This window comes from Euwallacea similis, chromosome 7 (genome assembly GCF_039881205.1).
Source record: "Euwallacea similis isolate ESF13 chromosome 7, ESF131.1, whole genome shotgun sequence".
Lineage (NCBI taxonomy): Eukaryota > Metazoa > Arthropoda > Insecta > Coleoptera > Curculionidae > Euwallacea > Euwallacea similis.
The window spans coordinates 4,967,163-4,993,837 of record NC_089615.1 but is presented as its reverse complement, the minus strand read 5'-3'; the positions used below and the strand labels follow the sequence as shown (position 1 = coordinate 4,993,837).

The 26,675-nt window shown below is 36.0% G+C and overlaps 1 protein-coding gene across 1 annotated transcript in view; it reads right to left on the bottom strand.

The window, feature by feature from the left end:
* The window catches only part of LOC136410069 (serine-rich adhesin for platelets), a 57,839-nt gene extending 47,161 nt beyond the window's left edge, over positions 1-10,678 (bottom strand). The window contains exon 1 of the mRNA XM_066392000.1: positions 10,559-10,678. The gene's annotated coding sequence lies outside the window, so the exon portion shown is untranslated. The remainder of the gene's footprint in view (positions 1-10,558) is intronic.
* Positions 10,679-26,675: the final 15,997 nt, after the last annotated feature.

Genomic DNA, 26,675 nt, shown 5'->3' with positions numbered 1-26,675 from the left:
TGAAACAAGGCAAATACCTTCGTTGTTGTTGGTTTACAGGTTTAGGAAGAAGAGAAGCTCAAATCACGTTAAGTGCGTTAAGTTAAGCTTAAGTTACGTACGTACGGTAAGTTAAGTTTAAGTCGAGTGCCGCAAGTGGTATTCTTATGGATTTTTTCACGTGCCAGAATTCTTTAACGCGTCCTACTTTTTCGGCCCTTAGACTCTCGAGGAATCCAGTTCCTTCTCATGGTGAATGGGGCCGGAATAAAAGAATTTAAACCCAAAATTATTGTTTCAATACTTTTTCTAGTTTCACGTCAAAACCTGATTTATTCCTTATAGCTGGCAAGTGATTTTTTATAACTTGACTTGACATACGCTGGTTAGTTGCATTATAAATCACCGGGCTTTGATTTATTGCCCGATCATCTCGGCGCTGCCGCAGTTGTTGCATTTAAATAACAGACATTTAATTGAGTTTTATTAAGTGAAAACGGATTATTTTATTAGTTGAACAGCACTTAACGAAATTGAAGAAAACTCGCTTTCGGCTACCTGCTGTTTCATTATGCCAACTTACATACGAGGAGAAGTTTGATTGGCGATGAAGAATTCGTATAACAAACATTATTTGCATATCCGAAGGCGTAAATTCGGACGGTGTACTGGTCAAAACTGAAAAAAAATGCCAACTGTTGCTTGCAACGTCCACTTTTAGCCGACAAGCGGCGTCCACTAGAAGCTCTCCACTCACATCAGCCATTCAAATGGCATATCAAGTGGCACGAGCGAGTAGAATTGTCAGATGTCAATTTTTCCACTGCTGTTGAGTGCGTTTATGTAAGTCAGAGTCTCCCCCAAAAAAGCCTACATTGCACAACGTCGAAAAGTGAAATTTCATGATCAGAACCCATTTTCCTCTCGACTAACCTGAACTTTGACTTTCTTACTGCTTTTCCACATTAACGGTTCCGTGGCGCGATGAAGTCACTCGCACAAGCAACCAAGCGGTGCCCCTCGGTGCCGTGACGAAGTGGTCCATTTGGAGGAGCAGAACTCTTCAAAGTGTGCCACTTTGACTCCATTGGAAGATAAAATTACTCCATGTTGGACAATGATGGACCCCCAGAACCTTACCAACACTGACTTGTCCCATTTTCTGGAGTGGGAGTTTAATATACCGTGCATCTCTAAATTGTCCCGTCCTTTTAACTTTATAACAAACTATTATTTTTAAAGACTCAAAAGCAGCATTAAATAGGGCAAAAAATACTATTTTTCCACGTTTGTTTATTTTTTTAAATGTTGCTTGGGTCATCGATAGCGAAAATTGCTGATTTTAAAAAATAATAATTTATTGAAAAGTTAACAGGAGAGAACAATTTAGAGGTGCACAGTATGCAGCTATGTAAGTCGGTGTTGAATGGTTTTGGAATTATACAGAGCGCCCTGGAACTATGGCACAAACAAGTAGCGGGGGCTAGAGGATGAAAGAATAGAGCAATTTAACTAAACTTGTCTTACGCAAAAGTTCCTTGCTTTCATTCTACATGCTAAAATCGCTATGGGGGTTTTGGGAGCGATTCATTAATTTAAAGTATCTGTTTCAAACTAGCGAGCTGGAAAATTACCAAAAATTAACTAAAGTAAATTTTCGAAATGTCAACTGGCTACAACAATTCTGAGTGTATTTATACCTTTTTCAATATCATCCCCTGACTCCTCTCAGCTATTAACAGATTTGCATAGCGATGACTTCAAAAATCCAACAACAAGAAAAGAAGTTGTTTTCGACTTGACCTCTCTACCCGAGACATAATTTGGAAATTAGCAGGGATTTGCGATCTTTTTTTAGATTTTTAAAAAAGTTGTAAAATTTACATAAGTTGCCACTGCGATTTTTAGGATTCCTGGACCTGAAGATCGATTACCATATCTTCAATTTGTTGAGTTTTATGCGCGAGTATTATGCGTTGAGTATTAATTCTCAACTATTGTTGTTTCACATGGCTTTGGCAGATAATTCCCGCGATATTCTTAAGGCGTCTTTATCTTCAAATTTTTCGTGCATTTTTTCAAAAATTCACAAGCTTCTTCATTAATCTTCGATTTCTGTACTGGAACGAAATATTCCATGATTTCCAAGTTAATTACACATATTCCCCAACATTGTACTTGTATGTGAAAAGTATTTATCAATTGAACAAATGGCTATGAATTATTACAATCCATCTCAAAGCAGGTACCATTATCATTAATCCATTATCCATGCGTTAATTACAATTCCCGTATGCACCAATAAACGTCCAATTTCGTTGGTTATCGCTTGTTCCCATAATAACCACATATGACAGTTACTAACTAATTGTACATTATTAACCGACCGAGTTAACAGTTATCGAGCGAGGTTTCCCTAACTAATAATATAATATAATCTTATGAGCTGAAAATAAAACATGGCGCCCGTTGGTCGTTACAAACTGTGAGAAAATATCCGTTTCGTATTAGGTTGGTACGGCATGTAGGTAAGTTGTTTCATAGGTGATTATTATAACTGTACAGCAAATAAATAATAGGTGAAAAGCTTATATTTAGGCGTGATTTCATAACTGGGTTTATTTCGGTTGTTTACAGCTTAATGAATGGTGCCCGCAGAAGGAAAGCTCAATGTTTGAAACTTTTATTACGGCCATTATCGGGAATTGTGAAGTCTATTATGGGCACGATCAGGAACTTAATGTAACATTTAGCAGACAGTGTCCTTATTATAACCGCCCTATTCCCAAAACAACATTGTGAATATTAGGCTAGAAAGACCCGCCCAGAAGCACCTTATTAAGTATCTCCCGAACCTCGAGATGTACAGTTGCGTGCAAAAGTTTCGGGGCAAAGATGATTTTATAAGTAAATAACATATAACACGGAAATCGGGAAAATTATATATAGTAACATGAACCTTGTTAAATGTACTTCCCAAATAACAAAAAGAAAGTATAAAAAGAGTAAATATTTTCCGGGTTTAAAACTATCAGACCAAATAAATTCGAACAATAAATACACATTAGAAGATATTTTATTATAAACTTAAAAAATTGCAAACCTATGACTTATTCAGTACTATGTAGCCATTCCTGTTGGCGGCCCACTGATGTGGCATAGACTCAATTAACTTTTGTATTAATTTTCTCTAACATTGCGCCATGCTTCTTGCACTTTGTCCCAAAGATCATACTTATTAGAGCAATTTACAGCTCTCGCATTCAGTTTTAGCTACTGCCATTAATGGTCAATCGGGTTCAAGTCGGGAGACTGCCTTGGCCGCTGCAGGACATGTAGGTTATTAGTACTAAACCAATTTTGTACTGGCCGAGATCGATGTTTTGGATCGTTGTCCTGCTGGTAAATCCATCCTCGCGGCATATTTAGACGGGCAAAAGGAAGCAGGTGTGTTATTAAAATATCTTTATTCATGGCAGCGATCATATTGCAATCAATTTGAACAATAAGCCCGACCTTGCCACGAAAACGCACCCCAAAGCATAATGTTACCGCCGCCGTGTTTAACACTCGGTATTTGATACCTAGAATTATATTGAGCACCTTTTATTCGTCGTCTTCCATGATTCCAAAGAAATTACTTTTTGTTTCGTCAGACCAAAGCACTTTTTTTCCAATCTTCTACACCTCAGTGCTGATCTTCTTTTGCAGACTCCAATCTTGTCTTCTTATTTTTTGCACCAATCAATCAGTGGTTTTCTAGTACTCAGTCGTCCAACAAGTCCCACTTCCTTCAATCGACGAGAAACAGTGCTGTAACTGATGTTTACAAGATTTCCATCCTGTAATTTCCGACCTATTACTACAGCATTCTTTTTCGGATCCGCGATTGCTTTCTTTTTATCAGACTATCTACACGATTAGTAGCAGTTTTTCTCGGTCTTCCCGAAGCGTGCTTTGTATGAGTATTTTCGTAATTTTCTATATTTTAATAATATTGTCTTCCGTCGTCTTTCCGACCGATAATAATGAAGCAATATCACGTGAATTTCTTGCTCATCCATGTAACTTTATAACACATTGACATATTTCTAATTGAATACGTTTCGACATGTTAACAAGATAGAATTAATTCCACCACTCACTCGTTACCGAACAATCAATATTTGCTTTAATATCTTCTCCAAGAGAAAAATAAAACCATTCTAAGAATATGGCTCGATATTTTTGAACGCGGCAAAATATTTACTTTTTTTAAACTTTTTTAAAAAATTATTTTGAATAAATTTTTAATTTGTTTACTTTGCGAGTACATTTAACAGGAATTATATTATTACGTATCACTTTCCTAATTTCGTGCTGTATGTTATTTAGTTATAAATCATCTTTGGCCCGAAACTTTTGCACGCAACTGTATATCAAGCACGTTAATTTATTAACCAATAAGATCTTACACAACAATGAAACTAGGATAAATTCAAATTCTGACGATCTTGTAATAACTGGGGTAAACTAGAGCGTCGAGTCTTTGTAGCATCGAACCTAATAGTTGTCCATAGAACTACATAGAGAGGCCCGGAATCAAAGACTAAACAAATCTGATCGAGCATAAAATATGGAAACAGTATTAATGAAGTCACGATTTTGAAAAAATCTTTACCCTTGGTAGAAATGACGCGAATCACTAAGGCCTTTATGGCGTTACATCCCTGAGTCGCCTTCACAAATATCACGTTTTTTCAATCTGAATTTGTGGAACAAAACAGAGGCATTCAGACGAATTTATTAGAATTGATTCTACAAGTAGTATAAATGTGCTATATCTAGCATTGCGAGATAAGAGCTAGACATTGCAGCGGTTTTTTTATATTATAGTTCGATGACCCTCAATCTCCTCGATAATCGCAATAATTCTAATAGTGATTTATAGGTCAAGATGGAGGTGTTCAAAGGGAGTTTACAGCGTTGAAGGCTAAAGATAGCATAATGCGAATACAGAAACTACAATTTTCAAAAAATCATCGCTACTCCTAGATATTAGCTACAGTAACGATTTTTTTGTCCCTAAAGCAAAAAGTTTCATCAACTCATAAACCTAATACAACTCATAAAAACTGCACGAGCTTTAATACGCATGAAGAAGTTACAATTTGTTGCTGATGCTAGAGATGAGCTTAAGTCTAATTTGCCACCCGGAACCTCTTCTACTATAATGCAGATTCCCTTCGGCGTTAAGTAATTTTTGGGTCTGTTTATTGTGATGTTCCTAACATCACGCTTGATGGTTTAGACCAGCCTGATCACAACAACAGTTGCAAAGAAATTAAGAAAACAGATACCGCTATTAGACCCAAACTTTCCTATCTCTAAGAAATCACTTCCTCGATGTTAAGCAACATATGGCTCGGACACAGGCGTGGTTCATGCGGGCTTTAAGTAAAGCTTCAGCATTTATCCATTTATTGTCAATAGCAATCACAAATTTATCGATAGTTTAAAGTTCATGGCATGCAAATTTGTATAAAAGTTCCAATTCAAAAGAATGTTAATTAGTGATACCTGACATGTTGTACTTCCCATAACAAACAAAGGTACACGCCAATGTACTTGGGCAGACTGCTATTAGATGCCTTGCTAGGAATATTATTACAAGAAAATCGCACATGTTACGGTATATTGGCGTTTATATGTAGAAATGTTTGCAAGTCCATGTTTGGAAATGGAGGTGCAATCGACTATGCCGGTAGGGTGCCGGCGAAACAATCATTCCTTATAAAATAATGAATGATGCATTTTCAGGAAGGAATATAACGGTTTATTTGGTTGAGATACACATACTTTTGATGACTGAAGCAAATGACAAATAATTGTATATTCAGAGCCGGCCTTAGCGAATCTGGCGCTGTGGGCGAAATTTTTAATCACTGCCCCCCTACCTTCAAGAAAAATCGCTGACCAGGAAAGTTCGTCGCCTTTCCTGGCCTGCCGCCCTGGGTCCAACCTTGATCTCTATAAGGCCGGTCCTGGTTATATTTATGAGGCGACACTTAAAAATGAGAATTTTGAGAAAACCTACATTCTTCATAACACTCCTTCTATTCGGAAATAAATATCCGATTTCAAAAATTTTTTTGTTCAGAAATAAGTTTTCAATTTGGAAAAAAATTAGCGTTGAAATAAACATGAAACGCTCCGTTTTCAAATTCTTCGCAAAAATTGGCCAAAGATTGTCCAGTAACACTTCTACAGTCCAAGAAACTTCTATCTTTCAATTCTTGAACACTTTCAAGTGAAGTTCTAAACACTTTGTTTTTTAAATAACCCCATAGGAAAATGTATAGTGGACCGAGATCTAGAGATCGTGCAGGCCATTCTAATGCACTTGTGCCAACCCATTTTTCAAGAAATCGCTGATTGAGACATTCCCTAAACAGACTTTACCATTGCCTCGCCAATGTATTGTTCCTTATAACTCCCGACTCTAATAACCGATTTCAGTTTTCTTGGTACAGTTACATAGCAAGTTGAATTCCACTTGCAATGATGTGTCACTCGATGAGGGGTGCCATTTTAAATAGTAAAGTGAGGGTAATGAAGGGTGAGGATGACTGATACAATTCTCTCTAATATCAAATTAAACTTTCCTCGAGATATCTAAATAGACTTTTTTTATTGTTTTAAATTTTTCTTCCAATCAAGAGATATTTCGAGCGGTTGATTTTAAAATGAAGACCCTGTATACTGTTACATTTATGAAGTAAACAACAACCAGTAAAGAAATTTAAAGCTGAATAAGTTACGAAGTTCAAGTTTATAAAACTAATAATGTTGTGTGCGAAACTATGCACAGTATTCTTGACCGGGAATTTCCGATGGACACCAATTATAGACCATCGTGACCCCGACTGTAGGATGGACAAATAGACTCTCCGTGCTTGGTTTGGTGTTGTTTTATTACAAAGTGGTAAAAAATGTAAGCATCTATTACAGGCTTATTAAGTTACAATTTGTTCTAGGTTATTTTCTTTATTTAACATTATTTAATAAAGCAATTATTGTCCTAACGCACGCGTGAACAAATACTAACACAAGCGTGTGTTAGTATCTTTTACGCGACGACTATATTCGTTTGTTAGATTTACTTTCGTAGAGGATTCTGCAAAAATGTAAATAACAGTGCGGTGTGACGAAAAATAATTACCGAAGAAAATTTCAATCCTATGTAGGGAAATTTAATAGTATATTTACCAGCCAAAAAACTCCCACAGAGAGCACCGTTACAGTATCATAAATCAAAATTCCTTAACGACAATCAAACCTCATATTACTTTCCAACCCATTATTACTCGCCTATACAAATTTTATGAATGAACCCATGTAGGTTTTGCCGTTATTCTAACATCAACCGCATGGACCCATCGTTGCCGTATCAAATCACCCATTACATGTTGATAGGGAATTCTGTGAAGAAGAGAATTCACTTCTAACCTAAAGACGTTATCAAAGTGAAAAGGAATGTTGCTCAATGGTCCCTATTTACATTCAGAGTATGCGTGTGGGTTGGAAAAAGCACCAGAACAGTCTGTCTCGAAATTCGATTCTCTGCAAAGACTTCCTGGTGTAATAATTATCATATGGTTGAACTTCGAACTTAAACGTATATGGGGTTATGTTAATGTTACAATTAAACCATAAAGTGGGTTTAATTCGCTGAAAGACTTATCTGGGCTTAATTTATTTTATCTGCTGGATTTGGATTTGCAATTACAAATGTCACGCGAGTATCTGGTTTTGTTGCTTTCTAATGTAGATAAGCAGTTTGCTTAAACCGATTTGCATGTGCATGTAAGATAATCTTTTCGTGAAAGAATATTTGTTAGTTAGAATCATTCCTGTGTTATGTGGCAAAAGCTTGTAAAACACGTTCCGCGTTGTCGTTACAAATATTTAAATTCACTTATCTGGTGCTCTTTTATTAAGTCTCAAATCCAATACTCAAAAACGTTCCTGATGCCATTGTCGGAAATAGCCTTTCTCAGTCAGTCATGCGCTTGAAGAGCTCTTTGAGCTAATGATTTCATGCAGAAAAGCCTTTTGAACTGATGAAGAAAAAAAAGAAGGTAGTAAAGTTGAGCTTAATCCCCTTGGACTTGAAACGGTTATTGCGAGAAAATCCCATTTTATAAATAATAAAATTAAAAAAATCAATGCTAACGACCCGTGACGCAGCAATTTGCTTAGTTCATTTTTGTACAGGGCATATAATCTGAATTTAAATGTTTTAATCAACATTAACAAGTTAGCTGAACGGACTTTAATCTGAAATGGTGATTCAGATGAGAAGCCATTGGCCTCGATAAATCATACTCAATTGGTGATTCGCGGGAATTAATCTTTTTTGAGATTAAAGGCGAAATCGTCAACAGATTAGCATGGACAGCATACAAAAATATGATGGCTAATGGCGGATTTTGGCACCTAGAAGGAGCACGTCAAGTGCGATAGAATGGCCGATTTTTTCCAGCATCATTATGTGTTTTATTGGTACATTTTGCATCATGCGGCCATTTAGCCCCTCTTGGTGCACGCTGTTTTGACCTTTTTGCCAGTATTTGAAATTAGTCTTCGATTTTTAACCGTGCAAGTCGCAATTTTGAATTTTAAATTGCGGTTTCAGGACAAGATTATATATTTCCTTACATTTCTTTAATAAAGATTCAATCAATCCGAACGTGTCTCATTTTCTGTAGAAGATCTTTCATTGCGTGTCTCGAGTTTCATTGCACTTCGTACTTATACAGTTCAGATTTTCCTCACTAGACAAGCACGTAATGAATCTCCAGCATAGCTGGAGGTGTCTGCATCTTGTATCGAATTGCAAAATTACCCATAAACTATTTCATGCTGCAATGGAAGCACGGGTGCGTGCATCAAGGCCGTCTGAAGGCTGCACACGACATCATTGGTTCTCATGTAAATCTGCTATATTTTAAAATTTAAAAATTTACATATCTACCCATATTAGAGAACATATACCATGGTCTTGGGCTTTTTATTGCACTTGATGGTATTCAACAAGTCTTTATCGTGTACGTGATCAACAGCAATATTGTGGGTACATTATAATAACAGGTTACCATTTATTAAAATGTAAAAATTGGTTTTTTATTGCCTATGATTTCTTTCTCAATGTAGATTTTTCGTTATTTTATTATACGTGGTAAGATAGGGTTTTTTACTTTTGTTTTCATTTTTTAATTTTTTTTTGTCTGCCCATTTTAAAAATTTGGTTAAAAGTATTTGATAAAGGAGATACAAATTCATCATACAAATTTAACAACTTCATGATAAATTAAAAATAACAGACAATTTACAAACATTGAGATTAAACTTTATATACCAAAGAATTTATATATTTCAAAACCTTAACAGCTCTTAACATTTTAGTAAGTATGCCAGCTATCGCTCATCTGTTCGACAACACTTAATTTTTAAAGTTCTATCATTAACCTTTTCATTCACAGTCTTATACCTAACATCAATATGCTCACTCCTTTCATTAACCTGATCCGTCTTCTTTAACCCACTCCAGTCGCCGCAACATACTCCGCCTGTGTACTTGACAAAGGTGGATCTGAGTAATCTACGCCTCTGAGTAACAAATACTCCCATCTGGTTGCTGCTCTCAATGATAACGTATTCTCATGCAAGAGATCTTTATCTGATATCGCAGGATCTGTTTCTCGTTTTTTAATTTTTGCTTTCTGCTTTTTTATCTGCTTTCACAACCAACAGCGTAGTGCCTGCCTAGTTTCATTTGATAAGTGGAGTACACTCCCTACTGCTTATTGAAATGAAAACTTAAGATTTTTGCATTTTGCAAGTCAGGTTGCTTTCTAGTCCAATTTTCATTGGGGGTATCTTATTTGAGTTTACAAAGGCGTCTGACGAACTCCCATTTGGCAGGTACTGCATCCTCTATCTTTATCGCCCAACTATCGATTGCTGCTCATAACTCAACAACAGTCTCTCCCAAGCCCAAATAATTTGGATTTCCAGTTTGTTAAGAAACAATATTCTCCACCTTTCTTGAGCGGTTTATTTGCCTAAAACTAGGCACATAAATAAATCACTGTACCCCTGTGTATTTAGCGCTTTCACATAGTGCCTTTTTGTAGGGAGCTTGTACGCTTTTCTTAACAATATTATAGAAAAATTGACATTCTAATTTATTTTAAAAATCATTAAAAATAGTAATTTCTAGTTTTATCACTGTTCGCTATTTAAAACGTGTCATTGTCTTTTTTAAAAAAGTGCAAGAAACAGTACGAAATTTGAAGACACAAATCGACAAATTTTGTTTTTTAATGTTGTAATTAAGAATTATCAAATATAAAATGGATTTTCGCGTCTTCATTGCCCTTCATTGCCCTGAAGCAAAGTAGTGTTACGTTACGTTACGTGTTTGATGCGTTACGTGTTACGGTACGTTACATATTACGGTACGTTACGTGTTACGTAGGTAACAGTTCAAATTTGCCACATACCACAAATCTATTGACAATAACAAATTACTGACCTTATTCAATATCTCATTTATCCGCTAAAACGATTTCAGCGTAGACGATGACTTTAAATCACATTGTCACCAACGTTAAAAATTCTTGGCACCATTATTTCGGAGCAATGTGAGCATTACTTTCGCGCGCTGTCCCGATTAGACTAACAAATTATTTCAAACAACTTTTGATTTCGTTCAATGTTGAGTAGTTGCTTGGCAGAAAAACCAGGTGCCCTTCCTACACGATTCGAGCACGCAGTGTATGTTTTCTTATTAAGCCGAGTAATTGAATATTACTATTCCCGAACAACACATTACTCACATTAATAGTGAAGTTATTTTATGAACAAAGAATTAATTCACAAGAGGAAAACGTTTCAAATAAAAGAGAGAGAGAGAGCAATAGAAAAAATCATATTTTGGAGTCAAAGCGAAGTGGAATGACACAGGCATCGAAGGGTTGTATTGTTGTATGCAAAAGTTGTTGAAAAAGTATCTATCTCTAGAGATTAGAGAATTGGGAAACTTACCGAGCTATTTCCATTTATTTGCTTAGAAAATTTTTAATGCGGTGTCTCAGCTTTGAAATTCTAGACCCCGAATCAGACCAAAGTGCACAACGTAGATTTAAGTTTCTCTTTAAAAATCGCATTTTTTAACACTTAATAGAAAACATATAAGATTCTGCGCTTCTGGAAGAAGGTGAACGCATAGTTTTCCAGGGTCTTGGTAGACACACTATGAGTGAATTACCGCAATTTCCCATGCAGAATTCCATAAGAAAATCACTTTGGACTAGCCATGCCACACCCCTGCGCCGTTCATTCATTCACTGACCAGTGCGATGTCCGAAATAAATCATTTTTGTAATTTAACTTGTAATAAAAATGTCATCAGAAATATGCCAATCTGCATTTTTCTTTAATGGCCAAGTTTCTTCATCGGTTTTCCTGAAGTTGCTCTTAAGTGGTGTATGTGTAACAAGCATTTCACGCATTTTTTGCCCCACCTAACCTGTCCATATTTGGCGAATGTATGATAGACAGGTTGTTGAAACTCTTTAGCCTTTCGATCCACCTCAGGGGGTAATTGTTTCTTAGTATTCTTTATCGTTCGAGTTTTTCTTTTGCAAAACTCCCGCAGTGCGTTTGTAGCGTGCATGCAACTATTCCAGTTTTGTTCTTCCACTTTTATTCCTCTCCTATGCACCTTATTTGGAAAACTAATAAACCTAATGGATGGACGAATGGCCGAGGCCATCCGACATCAAGAGAATTTTCAGCATAAAAAACTTTCTTGTTATAACTGCGAAATTGCTTTTATTGTGCGTCTAGTTCATTAAGCAAAACTAATACATTTTATACGGTCTCCGTAAACGGCAGTGGACGATAATGCGAAGCAGCAAGTGAAATGCAACAGCTGGTTACTTCAAGATGAAAGAATCGTGATTGCAATCAATAATGGACTGCCAGCAGTGCCAGCAAACCAATCAGGACTGCCTTATTTAAAGCTATTGTATAATTTGGTGATTGCGTCACGACAGGTGGAAATGTGATCATGTCGTAAAACAAAGCTGATGACCATATTCCATATCAAAGCATTGAAGAGAACCGACTTCGGTGACCATTCAAAATCAATAATCCTGCAGACGGAATAATCTTCTTACATTATCATAAAGTAATCTACCTCATAGAAATTACAGCTGCTTTGAAAATACAATCGATTTCAATGCTTCTCAGATACCATTAAGATTAGATATCATCTTTGATCTTACCAAGTCTGCCATTTGGACTAGGTATTAAAACAATAGCCTAATTTGCATAAGCCTCAGTTAAATCATAACTGATAAAAGTTGCCTTTAAGTACACTCGTTTTAGTTTTCTTGGTATTAAAAAAGTGTTTATTAGCACAGAAGCAGACACCAGCCCGCTGCCTTGCCACCTGAAAGCCCTTTAACGATCCCTCAGAGGGGTTAACAACCAAAGACACTGGAGTCATCAGTAAAGAGAGTAAAACTTTCCCTATTAATGCTTGATGATGGACCATTAATATGTATACAGCGCTTGTGAAAAGTATTACAACACGGTTGTAACTTTCATACGTCCGATATTAAAAAAAATGCTTAAACACGTATAATTTTATTTAAAAAAAGGCATTTAATGCGTCATTTTTCGATGTTCAAAATGTTCACCCCTATCCAGCTACCCCTGCTAATTTTGTATTTTCAAATGGAAAGGTACTCAGTGTAACATATCAAATGAAGGATAATTCAATAAGGAATACAACGGTATACCCAGAACTAAAATTAGATCTAGAATTTTCCTATTGCAATACTTTTTACAAGCGCCGCTTAAAATGAATAGGTGCCGAGATTGGTCCTTGAACCGCTCCGATATCAATGTTGCCCTTCCCTGATCACGTCTCTTCGATATCCACCACCTGGAACCTCGAGTTGAAATAAGTCCGAAGAAACTGTATACTATTTTCGGAATTTTCGAAATATAGTAGATTTTGCGGTGGGATGCCTTGATGTGCACGGACGGAAGCTTTACTGAAAGCACATAGCAGCACCGTGTTATACTTCAGTAAACAAAATAACTTCCATACCCCCGAAACCAATTCCAAGTTTACCCATAACTCCTGCCCCTCCTAAAATCCCACTGAGTTTCAGTCAAAAGATCATTAGTTACAAAGAGTTCAACTGTTTGCATTTCTTCATACTCCCTTGAAAACAAGTTTCACCAAGGCAATCTGAAGATTATCAGGGAAAAATCCACTCATAAGGCAAATATTAGCAAAATTTGTTAAAGAGCAAAATGCAATTTACAGTTTTTATAACAATTTTAATTAACTTCGTGCTAAGACCGTATTCATCACAACTGGATTTGTTCTTCAACCTATTCGATATATCTCTAACCTGATTTATAGTGACTGCCATGAAATAAAATGAAGAAGCAGAAGCGTTGGGTTTGAAATAGTCAGCAGGTACAGAATTGCTAATTGGAATGTCTCCAACCACAGAGCCACCCAGGAAAAAACTAAATTTATTCGGCTGGAAAGTTCTCATTTTTACTTTTTTCACATCTATAAGAAACATTGATCATGCGATAATTTGATTCAATTCTTGCCTCCTGCATAGAGTTTCTGCATGTCTTCCTAAACTTGTTATGCTATTTGGAAAGATCCAACAAATTATACTGGTTCATATGTTCATTAAGAGAGTTAAGCTGGTTCCGTATGTAAACCAAGAGATTTTGTTTTGCTATTGAGACCTCGTTTTGTAGATCTTCTCATAGAAAGCTTGAAGGTGTACATAACATTAATAAAGGTCTCAACCATATAGTGGACTTCCGAATTTTGACCTATAGAACCTCAAGGGTTCACGTCAAGACACAGTCTTCCCTGCGTTATAGGTTTAAATGTTCTCAGAGTCCCACCAATAATAATCTTATTTAACTTAAGAATTTGACATATATAGGTGCTCAGATATACCAGCCTCATCCGCACTTACTTTCTCCACATACACCTCCGAGGACACAAGGGCATTATCTAAATAAGCCCTGTTGGTTTATGCACGGATTGCGTCAGTCCAAGAAACTTCACACTTCCTCCCCCTAAATTAACAACACTCAAAATATCCCTTAATATTCTTTATATGTCTATTGTGTTAGCTGGAGACAGGTCCAAACTTTTGTTGATCAATACTCATCAGGAAAGGGTACTTCTCCTTTGGTGGTTAATGAGTAGGTAGCAACATTAAAGTTTTCATCTCTCACAACACCAACCTCCAGCAAATCAATACTCCGATGTTCATAGAACAGCGATGTGTTTTTCATTCGTGGTAAATTTAAGAACAATTCTACAGTGCGAGCAAGAATGGTTGAAGTATCTGCTTCGTCGAAATAGTGAACCTATCGTTGAAAAATTATCAAAACTTCTTTTATCCATTGTTAAACAACTGTCATAAAGGCGTACAGATAGTTTTTTACTAATATTTTACTGGAGGTCTAAAATATTTCTAAAGCAATTTTATGGAGACTGTCATTAGTAAAACTGCATGGCTTGCAAGGTCTCCGGATTTGACGCTACTGGACTATTTTTTGTTTGGTTACTCAAATACTGGATATCAAAATTGTTTACATACTTTAGAGGAATTGCGAGAAGACATTACTGAGGCAGTTAATGCAATAATCCCTGCCATGCTAATTGCAGTTTTTCAAAAGAGAGACATGTCTCCAGCAGAATGGCTAAAATTTCCAGCACGTATTATAAACTGTATTTATAATTTGTGGTTATAAACAACTAAAAACCAGCTAACCAACTTGATCCAGACTTATTTGATTGGCTTCAATTTGTATTAAATTTACAAGAGCATTAAATAAAATTTTATTTCCATACAGATTTTTTTTTTAAATAGAAATAGACAAATCTTTCCCAGAAGATCGAAAATATAGTAAGTACACCATTGGAGCCCAGCGAATTGAGAATTTTAGTTCTTGGCCTTGAGTGGAAAAAGTATTAAAGCCGAATTTCAGTAAAGAGCGGCACACTTTAATCATTGCCGCTCTCACTGTACTTAAAGTGCTTTAAATTGATAAGCTAATAAGTTGTTGAGTTTACATCAGAATGGACTAAAAATGTGTTTTACAGAAATCTGACTCGAACTGCTCTTTTACGACCGTAAAATTAATTTCAAAGCTTGATGAAATTGGTTTAAGTCAAATCAATATTAGCCTGGTTCTACCAAAGATAGACCTTAAATTTCTTTTATAAGCCCCCCGTTTCTCGTTTCTCCTAACCGCACAGAACTCGCCTTTAAAACTACATGTATTAAAATGAAACTTCAATTAGCGTTAGTTTGACTTAGACTGCAAAAGTGCCTTTAAGAGTTATGTGTTGAGGCTATGGCCAACCTTAAGGAAGACCTTAATAATTTAAGCAAGAGCGATGAACACTATACATTAACATTTCAAACAATTCGGGTACCCACCCGCTAAGTGGCGTGCTAATCACCTGAGTCAATATTGCGCAAATATCATCTACCTGACTTTTGCATTTTTCTTATTGACTTAACTGTGCCACGACCCAGTTTATTTCGGAAATGGGACCGACTTGAAACATCCGTAAACATCGAGATGACGAATCTCTTTTTGTGCCATTAAATACGCACAATATGTATCATCTCTCAAGGAGCATCAAAGCAAAATGAGGCTTTATCGCGACATAATCCCCCCATAAATTCTCTTTTACATTCGTCTTATGCAGTTATGACCAGGATGACCCGGATGTTGCGCAGCACGACTGGCCATGGGTGACCGTAAACTGCAAAAAACGGTGGGTACATCAATGAATAAACATCATTCAAAGACTGTTACTGCCCAGTTGAAACAAAAGTAATGGTGATCAAAATGCGTTTGTTATGATATGGATTGGTGTGATGTCATTGTTAAAAGCGGCAAATCGATTTTCATGTGCCGCATTTACGCGGCATGTGGTTGACTGCGTGGTCGGCGTACTATCACCCATATGGTTGACGTGCAAGGGCGAATTTTATAGGTGCAATAAAGCAAGAGCAAAATGGTTGGTACTTTTAAGCGCTACTGAAAGATCCTAAAGTCGGTCTTATGGCACCAATAAATTAGTGGGAGCCATAAACATTTAATTTCAATGAAATGACGATCTGAGTTTGGCAGGAATACTGAATTGTCGTGACGAAGCTCCAGATGCAGAATCGGAGATGCTGCATGAAGCAAAGTAAATACGTACAGAACCCAGAGAAGAGATTTCAAAGAAGAAGAAGAAGAAAATTCCAGATAATTAAACATGTAAAATATGCATTCATTCAAAAAAAAGAAAAATCAAAAAATTATTTCGGTTTCAGTTTCAAATAGGAAAATCGATTTGAACAGACCGTTGCAGTAAAACTGCACCTGAACAATAGTTCAATTGAGAATTTCCGATACACGAGGCGAATTTCATGAACCCAATGCCACGCGTTTCTGACACATTTAAAGGATTTTTGAGATAAAATTATTTTTAAATCACCCTGTATACGTCTCATAAGTGAGCTCTCCTGAACTAAGTTTTCTAACGTTGCATATGTGGAGTCGTTATTATGATCGTTGCTGATAGTTCATACTCTTGGCTTTCATTTTACAGTATCCCTGAATGGTCTATTCAAGACCCTACCACAGGTAGTAATTAAACACTACTTAGTCCAAAATCCAATGGTCTTCTAAATACGCGACGTCAATTTCTTCCAGTTACTTATTTTGTATTGTCAGCTAAACCGCGAAGAGATTTTTCAGTGTAACAAATCGGATCTGTCGACATTTTTGCTGTACAAATATCGTATGCAAACTTAGAGTAATCAGTTCAGGAGAGCAGACTTATAAGGCCCATATAGGGTGATTTAAGAGTACTTTGGTCAGCTATATGAACCACCTCCGTAACTAAAAGAGACATTTTGACTGATGTCTAGCCTTGACTGCAAGTTACATAACATGCAGTTTAACAGGGCACTGAAGAACCAGCTCTAAGTACCGGTTCTTCAATGTCCAGTTAAGGAGCGTCAGCTGTCAGTTAACAACTAACTGGTAAATCAAGTGCTTTTCAAACTGATATTAAAGCTTAACCAACGAGTTGAAAGAAGGACAGCTATCTGAAACAGCTTCGCAATTGGTAGAGACACTTACCGATAACTCTTTACTACATGTTTCTTCACATGCAGTTTTAGCATTACTGAAAGGAGTATTTATTTGTTTAGGGGTACCATAGTAGGTATTTTTTCAGATTGTATCATCCTGTATGTGTAGCTTATCCTTAATTAAAATAAGACGACTTCTAGCTGTTATGATTTTTTGGGACACAGTATACACCAAGATGCCTTTTAATGGTAATAAAGTAGTTACTTTAGTATCTGCTCTGCCTCGGTCAGATTTCGTAATAATCCATTGTTCCCATGCATAAAAGTGACCCTGTATTTTATAGACATTTATTTAGGCATTATCTGTTATTAATTTTAATCAATTCTTAAACAAAAAATAAAAATAAGGTGGAGCCTGAATAATAAATTGTCGCCCCTGGGTAATTGTTCGCCATTTAAGCACCGCCAAATTTTACTGAATTATGTCTGTGCAGAGACTAAAAGTGCGTTCAGGCACTTGATTCTTTCTTAATTTTCTGTTTTTTTAAATACATTTTAATGATCATTTAAAAAAAAAGAGCAAAAATGAGGTGGAAGCTCTTACCCATGGATAACCATTGCCCCAAAGGGGATTGGTAATTTAATGGTACTCAACAGTTTTCCCAAAAACAAAATTGCGCAAGTACTTTTAACACGCCGAAACGAATTTGGCTGAAGTTACCAAATTTCTGGTTTCAGTATGGATTTTTTGTTAAAAGCTGTTGAAATATTGTTGAACAACTTAAAAACATTGTGAATGTTTCTAGAAGAATTCTAGGTCGGATATAGCTAAAGACGTTAAACTTGTGATGTCTCTATCGTGTTTTTTGGGAAAAAATGCTAAAAATTTGTACAATATCTGTAGTTAAGCATTGTTTTATAAATAGTAAAAACCTCTTGTAAGTATCTCTAGTAAGTCTAGAATGAGTATATCCAATATGTAAAAGTTTATAAGTTTCTAGTATTATGCTATTAGAGTTAGTAATGAGATAATGACGGGCAAACTGATAGAGCTATCCTGGGATGAAGCATTGTCGAACGAGGTTACTATCGCCACCTCTACTAGATGACCAAGTGTGGGGGAATCCCCTTCTGGACTGGGGCACCTCCTCAGGACTGAAAGGGAAAGGGAAAGGCAGAAAATGGCAGTCGAGACATAGAAAGGTAGAGGTGTGGTCGAGTAGTAGTAAATTCGTTCGTCTTTCTATATTTCGTCAATGAATTAACATTTATTAACTATGGAGAATGTTCCCAATGTTATTCCAACAAGTATTATTAAAGGCGCCTTCATTCCGACTGGGGTCTTGCTTTTTTTCGGAAAAAGTATCAAAAATGAATGACTTTGAACTGCAGCGCAAACCACTCCAAATTACCCTTAAATTCTATTAATTGGAAGACCGTACGTGAAACGAAATATTTTGCCAATCCTTTCAGAGATACGCGTTTCATATATGACCGCTAATTATTGATTTATGCATTTATATGAAATAGTTGCACTACTTGCAATTCACTGACTTACTGTCCTCATTCTACCCAAAGAGATTACTTGCACCTATTCAAGTGTCAGCGGAATTTAAAAGGTAAATAAATCCTGTCTTTCAGTAGCGATACATATAAAACACTAAAAAAGCAATAACAAAAACACGGAACAGCCATATACACAATTCATTAACATAAACAACCTTCTACCAGGTTGCGAACTTCGATTGATTTGTTCGCTCTTTCAGATATTTTTTACCGCTTCAAGAACGAATTTCACGCCTGTCAATACGCACATGATAATACCAGTTAAAAGTTATCTGCTAATCCTAACGAAATCATTATGTCTGAACCTTGACTGTTTCTTACACTCTTTTGATGGAAGTACTTTTTTGGTAATATATCAATTTATCAAACAGGGTATAAGCCACCATAGGAAACCTTGGAGCCCCTTATACGAACTTAAAAGGTCTTTCCGTCGTGATGCTCAGATCTCGATTATGTATTTGTATTTGTTATGCAAAAGAAGTTTGTGAACATTTGCCGCAACAAGATCCTTTTGGCGGTTCGGTAAAACACGCGGAAGTCGGTCAAATCCCTCTCCAAAATACATTAATCCGCTTAATGATACGCTTTACCATTCCATGAGATACTAAATGTCACCATTAATATGCAAAACTATTTTTAACTAATTAAACTATCTCATAAGGCATTTTATTGCCCAAATAAGGGGCCGTAAAGGTTTAGGATTTATCGAAACGCATCTTCTGTTTCGAACGGCCGCACCTTAGAAAACTGTTGTCTCGGGCAATATTATTTGTTAAGGACAACTTCAGGATCTGAAAAATATATTATCATTTACGAATGGGGAAATTTGGGAAGATGCGACATTTTTCAGATGGTTCAGGAAGCAGCATTTTCTTAATGACGAAAACGGGGATATCTTGTGTTTGTCGCTGCCCGGAGAAGTCCTTTAAGTTTAGCTAAAAATAGGTGATAGGAAAAATAATATAAAAACGCAAGTTTGTCATTTAAGGACTCACTGAAACCCTTACAGTCCTACCTAGTATCTACACAGTAAGAAGTAGATGCTTAAATTAAATGTTAACGTATCATATTGAGTATTCTTGGGTTCCTACATCCGCAAAACGATATATTATCATGAACTCACAAAGTCCATTTCTTCGTTATAGTACATGAATTTCTATTAAAGAAATATCCTATTGACAGAAAGCTTCAAGTCACATCCAGTAATTCTTTTATTCTCTTGAATATGTCAAACATCTAACTGGACCAAACTGGACAAGTGGGTTGTCCAAGATTTTTTTTTAAATTTAGACGAAAACCAATCACAAATAATCGAAATTCCAAAAACATGCAAAAAAACTTTAGTCACGAAAGTAACGGATGTTGACTAGGAGTGACCTGAAGTGGAGAAGGGTGAAATACTCTAAAATATTGTTACAGCTATTTTGCACACGCTGGTGCTCATAACACCTTCAACTTGGACATGTGCGCCTTGTGCGTTATTTAATCCAATGTCAAGTTCAGCACAAAACAAGCAAGGCAGCTCGTGTATAAATACACGGCCAAAAGACATCTTTGGTTTCTTATCATAGCCGATCATGCCCAGGTATGTTGCTTTTTTACATATAACTAGCCATTCTGCAACCCACCCTGAAGACGAGTTCAACCGACCCCTGTTTGACCCATCATGAATGCTATTAGAGGTCAGCCCCAAAGAGAAGAGGCGCGTTAGAGATATTGGCTTTAGCTTCTTTGTAAGTGTCCTGTGACCTCAATATAGGAAGATTGTTGGATCAAATGTGTGTTTTATTAGAAATTATGTTCTTATTACCGCCACAACTGTAGCAATACTTTACCAATTTTAGACCCAACTAATCTAAAATTCGACTTAATGTTTTAGATGTTTTTACATTTTTTACACAATGTCCTCAAAATTATTCAGACAGACTAAATTAAAAAAATTTTAGATTAGCTTAGATTAGAAAGAATTAGATTAGTTGGTTCATTGAATGTGGCTTAATTTGGAAGAATGATAATTACTAAAAATTTCACATAAATTATTCATTTTTCTTTGTTTTCAATTAGTCAAACAGTCACGACCACTTCTGCTAAAATTTTCCAATGGAGATTACCCCCAGAATTTTCTAATAAGGGCGAGTGAAATTTACTGAAAATTACTTTAAAAAATTATCAATTTGGGTGAGTGAAAACGATTTTTCTGTTTATAAAAAAAATGCTAAAACCACATTTAAAATTGTTGAACTGAAACTTAAAACATTGAAATTCATTTTCGAAATTTCACTGTTAGGCTGAATTAAAATTATTGATAATTACACCCAAGTTATTCCTAAAACGTAAATATTTAAAAGGAGAATGAAAACTTGAATCGCAAGCTTTCCTTAAGGGTTATGTAATAATGCCCCTAAAAGAACTAACTAGTTCCGCAAAGACAGCAATGTCGAAGTATTTTTTAATGAAGGAACCTAGATATCTAAACATTTACAACATTTTTATTAAGTTGATGGCAATAAAAATTGCATAATTTTAATTAGACATTGCATGGTGTTGTATTCACTGTCTTTCTTTTTAAGCAATTTTTTAAGCAATTGAACAATCGATATTTTTAACAGTTTCTTTGACGATTCCTAGGAAACAATTAAGGCAACACAGCAAAGAAACTTTCTTTTGATCTATACTTCACCGAAATAAATTCATTGACCATTAGCTGCATTTCATTGCTGTATTGAAGCATATACGAGGTGTCCCAAATAAGGTGAGTTTCATAGGGATCATGGAAACGATAAGAGGTACAAGGTGACTTAAATTAGAAAAAAATACTCACTTTTGTGCAAGTTCCGAAAATGTTCTAAAATAAAAAATTTGTACTAAGGTTGTCACAGTATGAGCAAAAACCTGGAAACTGTAATTTTCGAAAATTATAGATTATGAAAAAATCGTTTGAGTAAATTCTACGAAATTTGACAGTTCTCTATTATCGACAATTGTCAATCGAATGACGTTCTTAGAATTTGTTCCGGCCTTCTAGATTTCGAGCAGTTATATCCAACTTCGTTATTTCTTATGGCCGCCATATTTGATTTTGTTGATATCGAATGGGCAATGAAAAGAACTTTTTAGACAAGTATGACAAAGATGCCCTTGGATCTACCAAAGTAGAAAAAATAAATAAAAACATCATTTCACCTTTTGCCTAGTCGATGTCACCAAAATCCAATATGGCGTCCATAAGAAGTAACAAAGTTGGATATGATTGCTCGAAATCTAGAAGACCTGGAAATTTCTGAAAACGTCATTCGATTGGCAGTTGTCGATAATAGAGAACTGCTAAATTTTATAGAATTTACTCAAACGGTTTACGCACAATTTATGATTTTCGAAAATCACAATTTTCAGTTTTTTGCTCATATTTTGACAGCTGCTGTACATATTTTTAATTCTGGAACGTTTTCTGAACGGGCATAAAAATGCACATTTTTTTCTAATAAGAATCGCTTTGCATCTCTTACCGTTTCCATAATCCCCATGGAACCCACTTTATTTGAGGAACCCCGAATAAAAAATCATTGTTTCTGATTCTTAATTCTGATATTATGATAGTTATTAATTATTGTTATATTGTGCCTACTGAGAATTTTTATTTAAGTGATCCATACACTAATGGCAACTAAGCTAACAGAAACTTTAAGTGTCTTGTGTCTTATTATCCGTCGATTTTTTTTTTCATCATTTTTATCAATCACCACAGAAGATAATCGTTATTATTAAATTAGACTTTGATGAATCGTCTAAAATTACTTTTAAATCATTTCTCTAGCATTAATAAATTTGAGCAAGTTGTCAAGGAGCAACATTATCAACAATAATCTGAGCTTTAAGATAAATATCGAAGCGTAATGGATAATGACATCAATAACAAGAATTCGGCACTGACGTAACCCAGTAGAATTAATAAGTCATTTTCAAAATGGATTATTAATTCAGTTATAAAGTCAGATAGATGCCTGGAAGTCAAATATGGCTGTACAAGGATAAGGCATTGAATAAAATTTAGATCAGGGTTTGTAGACACAAAATTGCATTTTAACCGCGTCAGAGCGAAAATCCGTTATTTTTAAATTATCATTCTGTTGTTATGTTACCTTACTAATATACGAGGAAAGGAGCGGAAGTAGAGAATTGAGTAATGACCTCGCGTTGGCTTTTTCTTTAACTTACGGCGATTGATTAAAACCAGCAATTATAATGTTTTTTACTTCATTACAAAATATTACAAATTATCTTTTCTGAAATCTCCATCGAAAGTCGAATTTGTGTCATCATTTTAAGGGAAGAAAATACTATTTTCCATACTAATTTAATCTCAATACTCTATACTGAGGCACGAAAAGGTTCTGCCTGCACTCAAGACCGGGTAGAAAAATGGCAGATAGCATGAATATTAAAAACTTTTTGGTTTTGGTAAAGACACGAACGAATGCACACACTAGACAAATAATACCTGTACTTAGTATTGTTCATGACAAAAAGGGCCAGATTTTGCTCTTTAGGCGATAATTTTTATATTCTGGAAAAGTTCAATATATCTGCACAAAACTGACATAAACGAGAAATAGGTTAGTTTGGGTTAATTTTGCTTGGCATCTAGATAGTATCCTTGAAGAGACACCATCAGAACAAAAGGACCAACAGAAGGTCTTAAAGGGGAATTCATGGACTCTCTCACAGATAGAGAGTAACAGCCAAAAAACCGCAGTCAGTCAATTGATTATTCCTGATAGAAAGAAATCGGATTTAATGAAGAAAACACACAATGGAGCAAGTGGAACTTTGGAGTTAATAAGACGTTAGACTAAAAGAGCAATTCTACGGAGTGAATCAACGTGAGAACGTCGAGCCTTGGTGTTGCAAATGTGAAGCCTGTTGTGCAACGGAAGAGTCTCGAATAGGTCTCAAATAGGTAGGTGCCCCAGTTGAGAGGGTGGCAATTCATCACCAACCCTTTTCACCGACTGAGGTAGGCAACAAATACATCTTGGTTGCCATAAGTTATTTTACGCAATAGTCTGAAGCTTATGCCCTGCCGAAGCAATAGACAACCAACCTAGTGGCAAGAGTACCCGCAAACGAGTTTTTCTGCAGTTTTCTTTCCAAGTCCCTCTCGAGGTCCATCTGGACCAAAGCCGCAACCTTGAGTCGACAGTTTTCCAGCAGGTCATAGAACTTTTCGAAAAAAACGACAACTCTCTTAAATCCACAGTAGAACGGGATGATGGAGAGATTTAACCGGATTATGGAACAATATCTATAAAAAATGGTGGGAGATCATCAGCATGATTACCCACATCTCCTATTAATGATATTGGGGCTCCATCCACGAAGTTACTGGTCGTATTCTAAAAAAGTGGTGTTTCAAAGGGAAACGTGGCCTTCAGCGGATTTGCTAGGAGTTAAACCGACTCGGAGAGCTTCGTGAATAATTTAAAAGAGAAGCTAAACGTTGTCCATGAGCAAATTAGCAGCAAATTAAAGACGGCCAGTCTTCGAATTCAGATAAAATATGGCTTGCTAACTCCCGCGATTTCCAAGAAGGTGAGTTAATGTGGTTGTACAACTCGATGAGGAAGGTGGGAAAGTTGCCCAAACTGATCCAATATTGGGAAGAGTCTTATATGGTCATGCAGGAGATCGCATAAAGTTAATCGCATTAAGATATTTATTTTTATTTTTAATTGTTTTATCGTGTTATGTTTTTTTACGTGGTCGGGTAACGAAATATCATGAAATTCCAACTGTTCCGAATGAATAGCCTTAAGAGGAGGATAATGTTAGGGAGGGGGTCGCTGCAGGTACAAACCGAAGAAAAAACGGTTTATCATGGCGATGTCGAGAGGTGTGATTTATTTCTTCTTTTTTATGTATGTTGAATATTGAATGAATATTGCTCTTATTGATGTTTGCAACAGTTTGCATGTTTTAAAAAAATTATAGAATTATTTAGAAACAGTTTTTGCTATATTAGTCGAAGCCTAGTACGGTGATAATAAGCGATATTCAAATGTGTAATAGTACATTAAGGGACAATCAGTTGACGAGCTGTTTTTACTTGCCGAACTAATACGAGGGATATGTTTTAAGTTTTGTATATAGTACTGGAATAAAACAAGAGACAGCTTTTAAAGACTTTTTTTTTTCGAAGTATTCCCCAATCAATACACTTTTGCATATGTTGGAAGCATTTCTGAAAGTAGTTATTTCACTCGTTTGTGCTTACGCAGCCCGTTCTTGATTTTCGGAAAAGTAAAGAAATCGTTGGGACTTAAATCGGGCCAGCACGGAGGATAGTCTAACAATTCGACGTTTCATTTCGTTAAAAATTCGATTCTTTTGCCAGCTATGTGCGAACTTGCATTTTCTTGATGGAGGATAATTCGTCGTTTAGGATTGATTTGTTTAAGCTCGGCAAACAAATGGTTGTATACCGATCGGCAGTAATAGTTCTTTGATCTTGCAGAAGAAGTGTTGCAGCATGATCTGCTTTTGACACACAAATGTCGCGACCATCTTTTTGGACACACTTCGAGAATGGATAACTTTTGTTGGTTTTTCTCCACCTTAGAACACCGAGACAACTGACTTTCATTTTCGGGTTCATATGAGTAAATCCACGATACATCACCTCTGACAATGCTGTACACGTTTTCAGAATTTCCTGCGGTCTAGAGTTTTTTGACACCAATTTACCCAAGCTTCTTTCTATTCTTCGGTCAGACGGACGCGGTATCCAACGGAACACTCATTTTTTTACAGGCATTTCTTCATATCAAAATTTCTTGAATTGAAGTTTTTAAAATTCCAATAATGCCTCGATCTCGCGATGTGTCACATGTTGATCTTCCTTGATGCGTTTGCGCACAGCATCGATGTTTTCGTGAGTGACTGTCGTTTTTGGTGCACCTGCCCTTGTTTCGTCACTAAAATTCATCCGTCCACATTTGAATCCTCCATATCAACGAAATTGTCGACTAATGTGATGTTTTATTGCCGAAAACGGAAACCAACTCGATGAGACACTTTTGTTGAGATAATTATCTTCGAAAGTTGTAAAAAAACTTGTCAACTTTTAAAATGCACTGTATCTACAACATTATACGTATCGCACTGAAATTTTGGATGTAAGTTAACTGAAGACTGAAGTTAAGTTTTATTAATGACATTTGAGTGACGTCGTCATCTATGTCGTTGTATGCAAAATATAAAAGACAGACCTCGTAAATAGTGTTTTCGCTGAATTCCATTATAATGGAATCAATAGAATCCCGAAATGGCTAAGGTATATTTCATTCATTTAGAAAAAAACGTTTTCCCGGGCGCACGTGACGACTTCCCCAGCGAGACGAAACGGAGCGCGGAAAGTCATGTCAGCACGGAAAAGGTCTTTTCCGTAATTTTTTCCTGTTTCCCTAAAATTTTTCAATTAAACTGATTTTTAGGATCTGGAGAAAAATAAGTGTTTTCCTGCCCAGATCAAGTTAGTTCAGGTTCAAGAGTGTTGACAAATATAAGAAAGTAGTACTTTTCCGTCCATTTAAAAAGCAGTTCCATCTCTTTTGGTGACATCTACCAACAAAATTAAAAAAATGTGTATTTCCGAAAAATCTGTGAATGGCTAATTCATATCTCAACTACACCGTAAAGTCTTATCTTTGTAGGGTCGTAAACCACATAAACGACTGTTAAAATCAATAAAGATCGCTCTCCATTTGCATAAATCCGTTAACCCATAAAATTAATTAGCATCTACTTAGTTAAACTTTGCAATAATGAAATGCCCGATTGGAGACATCGATGCTGACTTTTATAATAACCATAAATTTTGCATATCAGATGAATTAGTCATAGTTTGTGGGACGAATTTTAGACTTT